At 36.1% G+C, this 17,750-nt stretch overlaps 1 protein-coding gene and 1 pseudogene across 6 annotated transcripts in view; both read right to left on the bottom strand.

Annotated features, from left to right (window-relative positions):
- DIAPH2 (diaphanous related formin 2) overlaps positions 1-17,750 on the bottom strand; it is a 933,611-nt gene that overhangs the window by 570,307 nt on the left and 345,554 nt on the right. The window lies entirely within an intron of this gene.
- On the bottom strand, positions 2,920-4,336 carry LOC144581143 (large ribosomal subunit protein uL3 pseudogene; annotated as a pseudogene).

Below are 17,750 nucleotides of genomic sequence, written 5' to 3'. Positions count from 1 at the left end.
CTCTATTTGGTTAAAAGTGAGCTATGACCATTTTCAGAAGAGAGAGCAAGAAAGAGGGGAAAAAAATCCCTACAAGGAGAGCAACAGAAGAACTAATGGAGATGGCCTTTCAAAAAGACATTTACTAGCATTCTAATGCAGCTGACTTGGTTTATTAGATCTGGCATCTTTCTGATCTCTGATGCTATTATCTTACGTAGGAAAATAAGTAAGATAATATCCTCACTGTGAATGTGAGGATTTCAAATATTTAAAGTTGGGAACTGATTTTAATTGTTTGCTAATCTTGCTCATAAAAATCTAACATTTTCATTTCTTGACATGGAATGGCTATCTAATCTAGATGTATCTATGGAAACCTAAATATATCTGAAGATCAAATATTCTCAACAAATTTATTATAGCATATTAGGGATTGTTTTTCTACCAGAAAAAGAAGCAAACTTTTTGTGGATGGCTGGCAGTAAATTTGAGACTTTAGAAATACAGAATCCAGAACCTTTGGGAAGGATGCCATACAATAGTTCACACATGTTCCTTAAGGGCATCATACCTGTCTTACTTAGAATTATAGTCCTTTGAATAGACCAGCCTTTTTTTTTTTTTTTTTTTTTTTTGAGGCATTGTTTCGCTCTGTTGCCCAGGCAGAGTCCAGTGGTACGATTTCAGCTCACTGCAACCTCCGTCTCCCGGGTTCAAGCGAGTCTCTGGCCTCAGCCTCCCAAGTATCTGGGACTACAGGTGCGTGTCACCATGTCCAGCTAATTTTTTGTATTTTAGTGGAGACAGGGTTTTACCGTGTTAGCCAGGATGATCTCAATCTCTTGACCTCGTGATCTGCCTGCCTCGGCCTCCCAAAGTGTTGGGACTACAGGCGTGAGCTACTGCGCCTGGCCTAGACCAGGTCTTTAGTAAATGGTTGTGTAGAGTAAACAGTTAATGATTCCTACAGAGATACTGAATTATTTGAGGAAAACTGAAAACTTAAAAGAGCCAAAGTAGTTAGTCACGTAAGTGAGACTCTCCGAAACAAAGCAGTATATCCTTCAGGCAAAGAGGGCAAATAAAATTAAGTTTTCATAATATATTCTTTTAAAAATATTTCAGGAAACGTATGCAAGTTCTTCTGTAATTGAGATAATCTCTTTCAAATACTTCCTTTACACTAAGATTTGTGGACTTGAGTGATTTTTTTAAGTGGAGCATAGCAGTAATAGATATAAAAAGAGATAAGAGTGAGGTAATACACCAGCCCCCATAAGAGCTTAAAAATTAGGAAAATTACAATAGAAAAAAGCCTATGGATAATGGCTATTATTATTAATAGCTATCTGGTAGCATTAAACTGATCGGTTCAAAGATTTGGCACTAAATTGCCTAACCAACACTCAAAATTCTAATCAAAATGACAAGGATAAATTTAGGAAACAGAACCATAATTTAGTAATTTAAGTAATGTAAAATAATAGCCCTTATCAAGTTCTAAAACCAAATTTTGTACTTTCCGCATATATAGAATATGTACAAACCTCTTATTCTCACTACTTTAGGACACGTGCAATGCCTTGCCTCAATTTCTATTGCAATGAGCTCCAGACTAGTCTCTGCCTCAAGGTCAGATGGCCCCCTCTTCCTCCCACCCAGGTCCCAGACATCTCTCAGACCATAATCAGAGAGATCTTTATAGTTACTTAATCTGACAGTGTTACTTCTCTGCTTAACATATTCTCATTTCATGTTTGCTTTAGAATAAAATCTAAACTCCTAAATACCACAAGCTAGGCCATTAATTAGTAGGTAACTTCACCCCTTTATGCCCTGATTTCTTACCACTTTCTCTGAAAGTACACTACCTATCACTTACACCAAACAGCTTAGAGTTTCTTGAAAACACCACAATTCCTCAAACCTTAACACATGCCTCATTGTGTACTCTCACTGTGTATAGAATTCCTTGCTACTGCAAGCCTTTTTCAATTGGCTAATTCCCATTTTTACTTTGAAATTCAGACCTGGCATCAACATCTATTGGGAATTCTTCCTTACTTCCCTCCCTCTGAGTTCAGTGGATGTCTCTCCTCTGTGATCCTGCAATAACCTACTCCTCTTTTCTGGCATTTACACATGCTATGATAATAACTGATCACCTATCTATCTTCCCCACTATCCTTGCGTTCCCCAAGGACAGAGTCTTATTTATGCATCCCTAGCATTCAGCACAGTGCCTAGAAAATAAATATGCATTTAATAAATGTAAATTGACTAAAGAAAGCAGAAAAGCAACTACCACTTGCAATTAACATCCTATTAACAAGATTAAATACGGTGGGCATTCCCCTGATGGAATGATGCTTGAACAAAAGATGGGAATATATTATGCTATAATAAACACCTTTTGTGCCTCAGGGTAGGCTGTAAAGTTTATAGGATTATAGATTTTTCCATTATTTTTCCAACTTTCCATATTATATTATCACAGTTTAGGGTGTTCCCCCCATAGGTTCTAATGAATGCATAAGGTTATTCCTCAAAATTTTATCATTTTGCATTCTGATGAAAACTAGTTATGGAGACCGCTTGTCAGGCTCCAATAGCCACTGGCCTCCATACGTAAATGGCTCCCCTAAAGTCACCCATGGACATCACATAGAACAAATATCTAAAATACCCCTAAGAAGTGTGACTTCAGCTGACACACCAAGGCTGAGAAATGCTGCAAAGGATGGTTAATCAGTGAGCCCTGAAAAGCCAGAACAAGTATAAAAAGGGTAAAAGAAGTAACAACTAATGAGCTGGACAGATATTTTAAAGTCCTGAGTAAAGCAATTTGTTAAACTAAACTGGAAATGAAATCAAGGCTCAAAAATGTGGCAAGTAAAGGCACGTCTCTAAAGTATTACTGGATTACAATTATATATATTTTTTATTTTTTCATTGGAAACTAACTTTTATTTATACCCCACCAGCTGCAAAATCTGTTCCTGGCATTAAGTTCTTTCTTCCTTTGCAATTCGGTTTTTCTTGAGTGGTCCCATGAATGCTTTCTTCTCCTCCATGGTCTGGAAGCGGCCCTGGCCAAACTTGCACATTGTGTCAATGAACTTGAGGTCAATCTTCTCTAGAGCCCGCTGTTTGGTCTGCACCAGCAAGGACTTGTGGAGGATGAGCACTCGCTTCTTGGTTCCCACCGCACAGCCTTTCAGCATGACAATGTCATTGGTCACTTCACCATAGTGGACAAAGCCACCTAGAGGGTTGATGCTCTTGTCAGACAGGTCATAGTTAGTGGAGGCATTGTTCTTGATAAGTTTGCCATTCTTGATAAGGTAGCCCTGGCTGATCTTACAGATCTTCTTATTGATCTCAGTGCAGTGATGGTAGCACCTTTCTGCCCAGTGTGTACAAGAGAGAAGGCCACATGGGCAGGATGCCATGTCCCAATGCAGGCAACCTTGTGCAGGCCTCATTGGGTCTTGTAGGGTAGCTTCTTGTCGTGCTGATGACCGGTGACCCCTTTGTAGCCTTTGTCCTTGGTCCCCAATGATGTCGATCATCTCGTCCTGCCCCAACACTTGGTTCACAGGTACCTGCTGCTCGAGCCTCTTGTGGGCCCAGTCCAGCTTCTCAGCCACGGTGCCTCTGTTCACCTTGATCTCCGTTAGGTGGGCCTTCTGGCGCAGATGAAGCAGGCATGCCTGAGTGTGGGCAGTAACGTGGATGACTTGGCAGTACTTCTTCATGCTGCTGAAGTCCTTCTTTAGCTGCTTCTTGCCATCCTCATCCTGCCATTTCTTGTAGTACTTGGTAAAGGCCTGCCTAAGTTTATGTCAGTTCTTATAGAAACGCCTCTTGCACTCATCGCTGATCTGCTCAGCAAAAACAGTCTTGAAGGTCCGGAGGCCTTGAGGGGTTTCCACATGGCCCACAATGCCCACAACCACCATGGGTGGTGTCTCCACAATGGTCATAGCCTCTGCTACCTCCTTCTTGTTCACCTTGATCCTGGCCTGTTGACTTCCCTCGTGATGTGGGTCATGCCAGCCTTGTATCCCAGGAAGGCTGTGAGGTGGAACGCCTTGGAAGGGTCATCCTTAGGGAAGTTCTTTACCTTCCAATGATGCCTGCTACTGCGCTTCCGAGGCAGGAAGCCGAGGGACCCATGTCTGGGAGCAGAGAACTTTCCATGAGACATCACACCATCAAATTCCGCCAGCAGAGCTGGATTACAATTAGTTTAAGCATATGTTTCTACTCACTAAAATTTAAGCCGTGACCCAGTTTTGAATCATTAGCTATACCATCATGGCACAATTCACACTATTGTGTTTTCATAGTGCCACGAAAAACATTTCACTAAAAATCCACAAAGGGTTACATAATTTTCTACTTAAAAATGAAATTGATGACAGATTATACACATACAGTACACATTATATCTAAATCAGGGATAGGAAAATTGAATAGGGTGATTTGAAACACGCATGAGAAACACAAGGGGAAACACTAAAGTTATTCTGAAAATATGAGTGCAAAAATATGAGCTCATCATACTTGTGATTTGTATATTTCCCCTTGCTGCCAAATATAGCTTATATCCCACGAGAAGTCATGGTACATATATGCATAATATTGTCATATTAGATTACTAGTAAGTATAACAAAACCGTCAAAAATATTTGTATCATGCTTTAGCATTTGCAACTAAAATGATATTTTGTCACACTGTTCTTAAACATAACCATCCAATTATTAGTAAAAAAGGTAAAATAGCAGTGATTATAATTTTTGCCAAAATATAGCAAAATAGACTTGTTTTATTGTTCTCTCAGGCACCCAGTTATTTTTCTATCAATAATAGTCACGTTAATCATACCTTTTGAGGATTTCTCAAAAACTTCTCTTCTCCATCCCTACTACCTTAGTCTCCTCTATGGTTCTGCTGCCGATTTGAATGATGTTAAGCGGGCAACACAGACGTGGTAAGATTTTTGACAATTTCCTCCATTTCCTCAGCAAATAAGTATGAATTAATTAGACAGGATTTGTTACTCTGTGAATATTTTTCTAAGTGAAGAAAATGGGATCACATGAAACCATAAGAGAAGGTAGTGGTGGTGCTTGGTATAATGGAAACCATTGAAGAATGTCAAAAGGGAACCTGAGCCGCAAACTAGTAGGAAGCAAAGCTGATCATCATAAAAAACCAGAAGGCTAAGTAGGGTAGTATGAATCACAAGAAGAAAAAAGTAGAGGACTCACACTTGCCAATTTCCAAACTTACTACAAATCTATAGTAATCAAGACATTGAGGTACTGCCATAAATACAGACATACACTTCAATGGAATAAAAATAAAAATCCAGAAATAATCTCTTACAGTCAATGAATTTTGGATAAGGGTGACAATTATGAAATAGAATAGACTCAACAAATGGTGCAGGAACGCTGGATAGCCACAATGCAAAAAAAAAAAAAAAATGAAGTTAGGTAAAACAATGAAATTGTTAGAGGAAAACAGAGCATAAATGCTTGTGACCTTAGGTTAGGCAACAGTTTATTAAACGTGACACTAAAAGCACAATCGACAAAAGAAAAAACATAAATTTAGCTTTATAAAGTTAAAACTTTTGTGTTTCAAAACACATTATCATGAAAATGAAAACACAACTCAGAGAATGGGAGATGATATTTGCAACAACTCCGTGATAAAAAGACCCCATTAAAAATGAGTAAAGGGGGAAGCTGAGGCGGGTGGATCACTTGAGTCCAAGAATTGGAGATCAGCTTGGGCAACATGGTAAAACACCATCTTTACAAAAAATACAAAACTTATCCAGTAGTGGTGGCTTATGCTTGTATTCCAGCTACTCAGGAGACTGAAGTGGGAGGATCACTTGAGCACAAGAGGTGGAGGTTGCAGTGAACCAAGATTGTGCCACTGCGCTCCAGCCTGGGTGACAGAGCAAGATCCTGTCTCAAAAAAAAAAAAGAGTAAAGGATCTCAACAGATATTTCATGCAATAAATACATGAAATGATGCTCAAAATCATTAGCCACTGGGGAAATGCAAATAAAACTCTAATACTCTCATATCAACTAAGATGGCTAACACTAAAGGCAGACAACACCAAGGGTTGCAGAGGATGTGGAAAAACTGTAACCCTTTTACATTGCTAGTGGGAGTGTGAAATGGTACAGTTCCTTTGGAAAACTGTTTGGCAGTTCCTCAGAATGTTAAACATAAAATCACCATATGACCCAGCAATTCCACTCCTAGATATATACCAATATACACCCAAAAGAATTGAAAATAGGCATTCAAACAAGTGCTTGTATAGGAACACTAACATCAGCACTATTTGCAGCAGCCAAAAGGTGGAAACAACCTAGATGTCCATCAACTGATGAATGGATAAACAATCTGTGGTATACCATACAACAGAATACTACTTAACTATAAAAAGGAATGATGCACTGATATGTGATACAACATGAACCTTGAAAGCATAAACTAAGTGAAAGGAGCCAGACAAAAAGTCCACAGATTATGTAATTACATTTATATAAAATGTCCAGAATAGACAAATACATAGAAACAGAAAATAGATTAGTGATTGACAGGGGTAGGGGTTTGAGGATGGAAGATGAGGAATGACTGACTGCTAATGGGTACAGGTTTCTTGAAAAACAAAAACAGAACCAAGAGATGTATCAGGAAGTTCCTGTCAAATACAAGGATGAAGAACGATAAGAAATAGCTAAGAGAAAAGGTTGGAAGGTAGGAACTAGAGGCAATAGAGAGAGTAGTTTCAGTAGAGTAACAAACAAGGGTACCACACTGCAAGGGGTCAATGAACAGGCTGGGAAGTAGCAGATGCCCTGGATATTGACATCATATTGAAGACGATTAGCCATGGAAATAATAAAATCATTTAAATGTTAGGCCGATAGGCACACTGAAAACAATTCCATGACCATTAAAAAAAAAAAAATATTCTATAGAATATTTTGGCATCATAACTTCTATAATGCAATTAATTTTCTAATAGCTTAAGAAGATTAAAGTAATAATGATGTAAATGACCAAGCTTATATATGACATTGCCACGGCATTTTACATAATACAGCTTTTTAAATGAAAAATTGCAGTTCATAACTTTTTTTGTTATTGTTCTGAATAAATTTTTTTTTCCTCAAAATAAAGACCTGGATGTAATTGTGAGAAAAGTTTAAAAAGAAACACAGGGAGATTCAATGTTTACAAGCGTCTCAGAGTGTTAGAAGCTCTGGTTTCTTTTGGCGTCACTGGAATGCTGCTCTTTATATAAGTCCATTGTGCAGTAATGAATGAAATGGCTACCGATGCTCTCCAAATAAAAGACTCACTCTCCCTCAACAGAAGCAGGTGCTATCGAACAGCTACTGTTTGCACAGCGACTTTCCAGACAAAAACTTTACACAAAAGGAACATACAAATAATTCCTGGGAGGCCTCCTCTGTGAATCTCCAAGACAATAGCCCAGCTGCAGTAACGCCACATGTGCCATTTTTAAGGTCAGTTTGGTATCTGTGCCTTTTTCATAGCACTACTACAAGCATATTTATAAGGCACATATCACACAGAAATATACACTTGAGGTTATATTTTATTATTTGATGAATGTCTTAGTATAAGGTCTTTATTGCAAACAATCTTTTGGCTGTTGCAACAACTGTGTTACAATTGTAACACAAATAAGCACTGATAAGAAGTACCTTTATAGCACTTTATCACCCATAATATTTTAGATTCATCTATTATTTTGAAAAGTAGTAGTTGCATATAAGCTTATTTACTTTGCAAAAGGAAGAATTAGCTTTTCAGCTTATAAAAATATAAAGTGATATTACTGATAATTTAAGAATCTACACTATAAGCCATGTGATTTCTAATTTACTTCTGCACATAATTTATAAAAATATTTGTATCTCTATACTTTAATGGTATCCAGCAATTTCTTTAAAATAACCATCAGAATGAATAAAAGTACAGATAAGGCTTAGGTTTCCACCTAAAGTTGTATCAACAGGTTTTCATATTCATTTTGGGACTTCTAAAATTCCTATAGTACCAGGTATGTACAAAATAAATTATGAGATAAAACAGCAATGGTATCCAGAAAATGAGAGGAAGGAAAATGACTAGAATCACCTGTTTTTTCTTTTAAAATAATGCTAGAATACTGACACAATAATTTACAAGCATTATCAAAAATGTCATTGATACTTAGCAACTCCTGACACAAGACATGCAAAGGCAAATCAGAGGCATCTTTAAAGGAAGGCTCAGCAATGTATTTTGTAAAAGAAACAAAAAACTGTTTTCTACATGTGAGAAAAAGCAATGTTGCTTATAATCCAATAATAAGACAATTATCAGAGTTTCAACAGGAAGTCTGATAGCCTGGATATAACAAGGACAGGAAGAAGGCAGAAAAGCAGTCCTTAACCTAAAGCTAGAACTGAAAGATCGAGAGAGCCACCTGCAGTTTGAAATCCAAAAATGAGAATTCCTCTGACCCTCTATTTAAAAACATTGTTTCTAGGGACGATGCTCTCAGAGCTCCTGATTAATTTTGACTTGGTTAGGAAAGTACATCACAATATAACTCGGATGTACTGCAAAATAATTATATTCTGTTTTGACTTCTTTGATACTTTCAATGTAAGATTTATGCTTTCTACTTTTTAAAAAATCGTATGTTAATCAAAGTATATTTATTGAGCACTTACTACATGTGTTACTTTTTATTTCCTAATCAAATGGCAATGGAATTTGTATTATAAATGATATTTTACTATCAACTATGTAACAATATGAGTCCTTGTAAGAACAATCTTCCACCTTTGGGGGCACTATTAAAATAGAAATTATCTTGCTTTTTAAAGTAAAGTTTCTACTTTCAAGTTTAAATTACAATGATTCTATAATGCTTTTATTCTCTCTATCCCCAGTTGGGTAACCATAATGTCCTCATGGCCCATATTAAACATATCTTCAAATAAACATATCCAAGTTAATATATAAAGTTTTCAGGCAATAGCACAGACTATTACGAATCAGGAGTCTGTTTGGAGAGTTATAAGGTAATGCCATATTTGGTGTTGATATCTAAGTTTCTACTGGATCCTAGAGACTAAGAATATCAACATTTAGGCAAGAAGAATAGGCTTTTCCCATTTTCAGCTCTCACAATGGAGGAGAAACTCTTAACTGAGACTTAGGAGAAAGATGGCTGAAACTGTTTCTATTAGTCTGTTCTACCACTTATAAAAATTAATATTACCACATGATTTCTAGAATATTAAAAAGGAAAGATTTATTTTTAGAAATTATTGCATTCTCAGTTGATCTCTGGGTAGGTAACTCTTATGGAGTCTCACTTTGTCGCCCAGGCTGGAGTGCAGTGGAGCAATCTCAGCTCACTGCAACCTCTGCCTCCTAGGTTCAAGTGATTCTTTTGACTCATCCTCCCGAGTAGCTGGGACTACAGGTGCATGCCACCACACTCAGCTAATTTTTGTATTTTTACTAGAGACAAGTTTCACCATGTTGGCTACACTGATCTCAAACTCCTGACCTCAAGTGATCTGCCTGCCTCGGCCTCCCAAAGTGCTGGGATTACAGGCGTGATCCACCGCACCCAGAATGGGTAGGTAACTCTTAAGTCTGGAGCTACCTAATATGATCAAACATCAAAACTATTGCTACCACAAGCAAATGTTTCCCATACAGTGATATATCAATTTTCTCAGGAATAACAACACTCTGACCCCATCCACGACATCAGAAAAATGAAACAGGCAATTCTGTCACATCAGAAAATGTGGTCAGAATTGATGAGTTGACCTGTTTTTAACAGATCAGTTCATTCTCAACTTGGGAAAGACATCAGTTATTTTGAGATGGAAATCAAGAATAGTCAGATTTCATTCTGGCTTTAATAATATACCTTTCATATTAGCTAGTTGCTTTGTTTCTTTACCTCTTCTAATCAGATCCTACTCAGGAGAAATAAATGAAAATATAAGTGAATTTATTCAAGTCTGCTACTAAATCATAGCTATAACAAAATTTATGTTTGAACACAAAACCCTAAGCACTAACACGGTTGAGGGAAAGAGGACAATCCTTCTTCTGGGTGGAAAAGTGATAAAAAATTGACACACACAAAGAAGGTGACTCTTAACTGCCTATCTACACAGACTAAAGCATGTCGTTCACTGATGTGGGAATGATCTCAATCTGTATCTCTTTCAGAGACACTGGCTCGGGAATATGTTTTAGAGACACCAGGGGTCTCACAGAATTTCTCCATTTCAAAGAGTTTGACAACCTTACCTGATAACATTAAATGCAATATGTTTTTAGCAAAATATACAACAAACTCGAAATAATTTACCAGGTAAAATACCTTAAATGTAAATTAAAAGTGTAAAGTTTTCTAATTGGCTTTGATTAGGCTCATATAATCTAAAGAAACAACGTCAATATCTTCTTGCGTGAGTTGATATGTAAGAAAATCCCTAGTATCAATCTCATTGTATTGCAGATAGCTAGAATTCCTTTCCAAACTACTACTTAGCTATATATTTTTAGATAGACTATAACTTGCAAGACTGAATTATGTACTCACATATTCTTGAATGCTTGTTATTTATTCTGAATGTAATCTGATTTCCTTTGGTAATATTGAAGCAGATTTGTCATCTTTAGCTATGTTTTAACAAAAAATGGTTTATGTGTAGTATCACTGCTAAGATAAGGTATTTAACCTATTTATATAGGTAAAAAGTAAACTGCAAAGAAAACAAGGAATCTAAAAAATCTCTTACACCAACACAGCATAATCTTTTCCCCTAATGACTACACTCTTAATTCTATAGGTATGAATGCAAATGTTTCCAATATATTGTCTTTAAAAATACTTAGTATTACAGAGGCTTAAATGTATAGCTATGTCTGTCACATAATAATAGAGAACAGAAAATGAAATGCCTACTTTGAAAATTCTTTTCACTTAATCAAATGTCGTGTAAGTCAAGAGGTGCAATATGATGAAAGAGTTAAGAATCTGAGCTATGAATCCAGACAGCATGGGTACAAACTCTATTTCTCTTACTTACTAGCTGTATGACCTTGTTTAATTTACTTAAGCTCTTTACACTTAGCTTTTCTCATTTATAAAACAAGGAAAATATTAGTTTTCATTGGGTTACTGTTAGAATTAAATTAGTCCATGAGCATTAAACATTTAGAGCAATGTCTGGCACACAGCAAGCACTAGATATGTGTTTGTAAGTATTATAGCTATAATCTTTAAAATAATCTAAATCAATTCATAGGTATATAGAATGATACCCAAACCATGAAATTTTGAATAAAGTTAGACAGAAAATGGTAGAAACAAGGAAAGAATAAGAAAAGGCAGGGCACGGTGGCTCACGCCTGTAATCCCAGCACTTTGGGAGGCCGAGGTGGGTGGATCACGAGGTCAAGATATCGAGATCATCCTGGCCAACATGGTGAAACCCTGTCTCTACTAAAAACAAAAAAATTAGCCGGGTGTTTGGCACGTGCCTGTAGTCCCAGCTACTTGGGAGGCTGAAGCAGGAGAATTGCCTGAATCCAGGAGGCGGAGGTTGCAGTGAGCTGAGATCACACCATTGCACTCCAGCCTGGGTAACAAGGGCGAAACTCCGTCTCAAAAAAAAAAAAAGAACAAGAAAAATAGCAATTCTAATATCTAAGATAAAGTAATTAAAGTTTGAAAATAAAATCTGCATTATTTCCAATGACAAAACATTATAATGAATAATTTCAAACGAATAAGGTGAGTTAGAAACCCAAATTATCAGATAAATATCTGGCAGTATACTGGATGTGAATAAAATTTGCATCTGCCAAATACTTAACATATTCCTATAGTACAAAACATGTAGTATTTTTTGTTAGTTTTTTTTTAAAAAGATAGGGTTTTACTCTGTCAGCCAGGCTGGAGTACAGTGGTGTGATCATAGCTCACTGAAACCTTGAACTACTGGCTTCAAGCAATCTTCCCGCCACAGCCTCCCAAGTAGGTAGGACTACAGATGCATATCACTTGGCTAATTTTTTTAAGTTTTTGTAGAGACAGGGTCTTCCTATGTTGCCTAGGCTGGTTTTGAATTGCTGAGCTAAAAATATCCTCCCACCTCCATCTCCCAAAGCACTGGAATTACAGCTGTGAACCACCATGCCCAGCAACATAGTAACATTTTAAGGAACATAAATCTCTCTGAAGAGATGAATTCTGAAAACATTATTTAAAAGTTAAAAAAAATTATCTTGGGATGTCAGAATTCCAGATGACAATAATTTTTGATGTAGACAATATTTTTTCCAAATTTGCCAATGATATGTCCAGATTTTCCACAACAAACAGGTATTAATTTTATAATGAAATAACTTTACTAAAAAATAAAATGCTCAACAATAGTTTTGAAATATTATTTTCAGAGAAAAAGCTAACAATAAAAAAACTTACATTTGTGTATGGATATCTACCTGGAGAATTAATGCAGGTCTTCTTCCCCAAAAACTAACCTTCACAGCTGAACTTTTCTTTTCCTATTCCACCTAACAAAAGAAAAATAGTACCACGCCATCTTCCAAACAAAGGTGGTCAGATTGGACAACATCACACATTGCCAACAGTGGAAACAGTATATGTGCAAAAGCACATAGCATTTTATAGGCTAACAATTTTCACAGTTACTCATTATCCTGAATATAATACTAAAAATAGATAGACCTAATATTATTTTCCTTACTTTACATTGGAGGAAAAAGGTTCAGAGAAGTAAACTGACTTGCTTGATGTCAGGGCCAGAAAGTACAGAGCTGGGATTATAAATTGGTCTTCTGATTCCCAGTCTAGCAATAGATCCTACTCTCTCTCAGTAGTTCATAGCTTCACCTCCAGTGACACAGACTTAGGTTTTCTTTCCCTGTTATTCCTGCTGCTTTTACACGTAGCAAACACTTCCATTTTAACAACTGTTTTATTAGACTGTTTCTTTACAAGCCCCATGCTCTATTACACCATAAGATTCCTGATGACAGTAATCATATCATTTCCTCTTTGCAACCCTAGAACAAGGGAAGGTACTCTGCACAAAGGAAGTGCTTAGTCACTGTTTTCTGAATGAGTAAAATGTAAATTCATACAGTACATTTTATACTCATCAAGTCTCAGAGTATTTTTGTTTATCAAATGTACTCATATATTAACAATGAATTACTTATTTTCCCTAGTCATTTCTATCACTATTCTACTTAGTAACTATTCCTTTTATTTAAAAATTATTGACCATTATTAATTTCACTTATATACCTTAACATCATTTACATTCTATTCTTTCATCTTTAGGAGAATGCAATCTTAAGTCTAAATACATTAATCAAAGCTCTCAACATCCATTCATACAGCAAATATACTTAAGACTTTCATGGCTGGTGGCTCATGCCTATAATTTCAGCACTTTGGGAAGCTGGGGTGGGTGATTTCTTGAGGCCAGGAGTTCGACACCAGCTTGTGTGACATGGTGAAATCCAGCTCTATAAAAAATACCAAAAGGAGCAGGGCGTGGTACCATGCACCTGTAGTGCTAGCTACTTAGGAGACTGAGGTAGAAGGATCACCTGAACCCAGGAGGTCAAAGCTTGCAGTGAGCTGTAATCATGCCACTGCACCCCAGCGTGGGTTACAGAGTGCAATCCCCTCTCAAAAAAAAGAAAAAAGAAAAAAAGACTTCCTTCGTATAAGTCCCTAAGGATACTAAGAGGAATGAAAGATGATCCCCATCCAGGAAGATCTTACCTTCTGGGGAAAAGACAGACTTTTTACTTCTCAAAGAGTTAAGAACATATGAAGAAACCAAGAGTAATGCCCATCTTACCTGCAACTTCCTCTTTGACGGCTCAAATAATCTTCCTTATGTATAATAACATTTGTCAAGGAGTGATAATGAGTACAACTGCAAGATCACCTTGCTAGTACAAACACCATATGTCTAAGAGTTAACTATAATAGTCCCCCCTTATCCATGGTTTCATTTTCTACAGTTTCAGTCACCCATGGTCAACTGCAGGACAAAGATATTAACTGGAAAATTCCAGAATCAAATAATTCATAAGTTTTAAATTGTGCACCATCTGAGTAATGTGATACAATCTCTGTGTCCTGTTCCAACCTGCCTGGAACATAAATCATTCCTTTGTCCAGCATATTCACATTATGTATGCTACTCACCCATTAGTAACTTAGTAGTTGTCTCAGTTATCAGATCAACTGTAGAGGTATCATTGTGCTAGAGTTCAAGTAACCCCATTTTATAAGGCCCCAATGCACAAGAGTAGTGATGCTGGCATACTGTTATTATTGTTCTACTTTATTACTATTACTGTTAGTCTCTTACTATGGCTAATTCACAAATTAAACTTTGTTGTAAATGCACATATATATGAAAAAACATAGTATTTATAGAGTTTGGTACTATCTGCAGTTTCACTGTGGGTCTCGTATCCCCCTGTGAATAAGGCAGGGCTACCTCATTCTTAATTAGAAGTCGGGGGGGGAGGGGAATATTGTATTGTTAATTAGAAGCAAGTTCCATAAGATATACCTACATGCACACACACACAAAGTAGTTGCAGAGAGCACTAAGTAAATTAAGAATTGTGTTCCTGAGTCATTGCAAGCAAGGGCTTATTTATATAGTATACTTCAGGTTCATTCTCACTAGAAAATGCTACAATGACATTAACCATTCTTTGTTAAAATGTACTGATACTGAAGGTTGTGTTAACTAGATTACCTGAATAGAGAAGTGAATGGGTCAGCTGCAGCACCACATAGCCAAGAGCTTGAATTTTCCTTGTCCTTTAGGATTTCTTTTAATCCAGTAGATGTTTCAGTTGAAATGGCATTATTGCCATTAGCTTTAGGGTGTAGGTACATTTAAAATGCAGGAGTTGTGGCATTGCAATTTGATGTATTTCCCCAAGGATCTGTTTCACATAATGATGCGACAATCCTAGTCTTTTGTGATTTTTATAACTTCACTAACAGCCTTAGTTTTTTAGCAGAAAACTTTCTTTCCATATTGCCAATGAAAAATGTATCATTAATACTAGTAATGACATCAAAATGGATAAAACTAATGTAAAAAAAATCCAAGTGAAAATCTGTTAATGCCTATTACATATTCAGAGGGAAAATGTTGTTTTAAATTATTTGGACGATTATTCCAGAAAAGTAGGTCTTAAAAAATCATGGAACTTACAGACTATATATATATATATATAGAGAGAGAGAGAGAGAGAGAGACTATATATATATATATATATATATATATATATATATATATATATATATAGAGAGAGAGAGAGAGAGAGAGAGAGAGAGAATATATTATATTTAATAATGAAACCATTATTAAATTTAAAACTAAAATAGCACTGGCCTCAGGTTAGGGGAGACAAGGAATAGGTAAAAGAGTACACATACTTAAGAAATATGTGATTGTCTAGGCTGTAGATTTTGTATTGGGTGGTGACATCAGAAATACTGAATTATCATAAATAACTGATTAAATAAAAAGTAAGTCACCCTCAAATCAAAGAGTGGGTTAAGAACAAAGGGACTGTGATTAGTTCAGTTCTATTAATCTGAAATCAAAAAACGAAAGTGGAAGGATAGGGACAATGTAGCACCAGACACATAAAAATAAACATACTCTTACCATGACTGAGCAATACGCCTTGGTATTGATCCAAATGAGTTCAAAACTTATATCTACACACAGGAAAAACCTGAGCACAACTGTTAGTATAGCTTTATTCATAATTGTTAAAACTTAGAAGTAACCAAGATGTCCTTTGGTAGGTGCTGGTATATCCACACAGTGGAATATTATTCAGCAATAAAAGAAATGAGATTTCAAGCCACTGGAAGACATGGAACAAGCTTAAATGCTCACTGAAAGAAGCCAGTCTGGAAAGATTTAGGCAAAACCATCAAGACAGGAAAATGACCAGTGGTTGTCAGGGGTGTGCAGGTAGGAAGGCAGGCATGAATAGGTAGAGCACAGAAGATTTTTAGGGCAGTGAAACTCATCTCTATGATGCTAAAATGATACATGTCACTATATACATGTCAAAACCCATAGAACTATACAACACAGAGAGTAACCTCTAATTTAAACTATGGATTTATTTAATAATGGGCCAATATTGGGTTCTTCATTTGTAACAAATGTACCATACTAATGCAAGATACTAATAATAGGGAAAACAGGAGGGAAGAGAGGAGGTGAGGGTATACGAAGGAACTCTCTACTTTCCATGCAGTTTTCCAGGGAACCCAAAAAGCTCTTTAAAAAGTAGTCTGATAATTAAAACAATTAAAAATAGAATATAGTATCAGTCATTTATGAATGGCTAATTAAGCACAGGGGTTTTTAATATGTCACTAATTTCCTCTATTAAAATCAATGTATGTAAAGCAGGATTTAAAAGCAAAAGTGCATGTGGCATATGTTGGTCTACTGGCAATGTTGTCACAATAGCAGCAAAGTAAATGCAGTACTTCTCATAAAAATAAAAATGAAGAACCAATAATACTTGAATCTTGTTTTACCACCTTATGTGACAATGACTGAAAAATAATTTTTAAAAATCATCCCAAAACATTATAAAATAAACATGTCCGTATAAAGTTTTACACTGAATTTCTAAAAACTAGCCTCTCCTGTTTCACATATGAATAGGCAAATAAAATTAGAGGCTTGTTAACAAGACAAGACAGCTGCACTTTATTTAAAATAATTAATCAAGTGAATATATATGAGTGTAAGATGTTGGCGTTAAGGGAAAACTCGGGGCATTTAGCCTCCTCCTCCAGATATGATCTTACATGTAAAATAAAGAAACATATTTTAAATGCATAAGTCAGATTAATAAATGCAAATGCTAAAACATCTTATGCTAACTAATAACTTCCAACATGTTTTGCAAGCAGCAATTTCCTTGCTCACCTAGGCAACTAAGATTCTGCTCTATTTATGTGCTTCTCTAAAGCCCTGGCTCTCCACCATGCTATGCTGGCACAGAGTACCAAGTATAATTAATTTGCGGCAGGTCAGCTCCACTCACATGGCTTTTCCTCCTTCTATTAAGTTTATTTGGATTTCATGAAGATTGTGCCAGTAATCGGGAAAAAAAGGCAGTCAGGTAATTTCTTTTTAAGTCACGCTACTGCAGCTGTCTTTTATATCTCATCATCACTGAGACATTTGAAAGGTGACTCATTATTAGAAACCACTTGCACCTCCACTGCTATCAAGCTGCACTATAAGATCACAGGTGGGGAGTCTCAAAAATTAAATTACATAAAATGGAGAGTTGTGTTATCTTGAGTTTAACTAAAAGCCATATATTTCAATGTATCTGTATCATCTCATAAAAACATTAAAACAAAGACAGTGGAACTTTCATTGAATATATATGACTGTAAAATGAACAAAGAAGGTCCCAAATTATTGAGAGTCACTTCCTAACTCTTCCTCCCCATTCAATGCATATGGGAATTCATGTTATTGTACAGTGCTTTATCAAAGTTTTACAGTATTTATAACATTTCACTTAATGTACTATTTATAATCTTTCA

The sequence above is a fragment of the Callithrix jacchus genome, chromosome X, assembly GCF_049354715.1.
Source record: "Callithrix jacchus isolate 240 chromosome X, calJac240_pri, whole genome shotgun sequence".
Classification (NCBI taxonomy): Eukaryota; Metazoa; Chordata; class Mammalia; order Primates; family Cebidae; genus Callithrix; species Callithrix jacchus.
The sequence above is the reverse complement of the archived record's forward strand: the minus strand, read 5'-3'. Positions and strand labels throughout refer to the sequence as shown.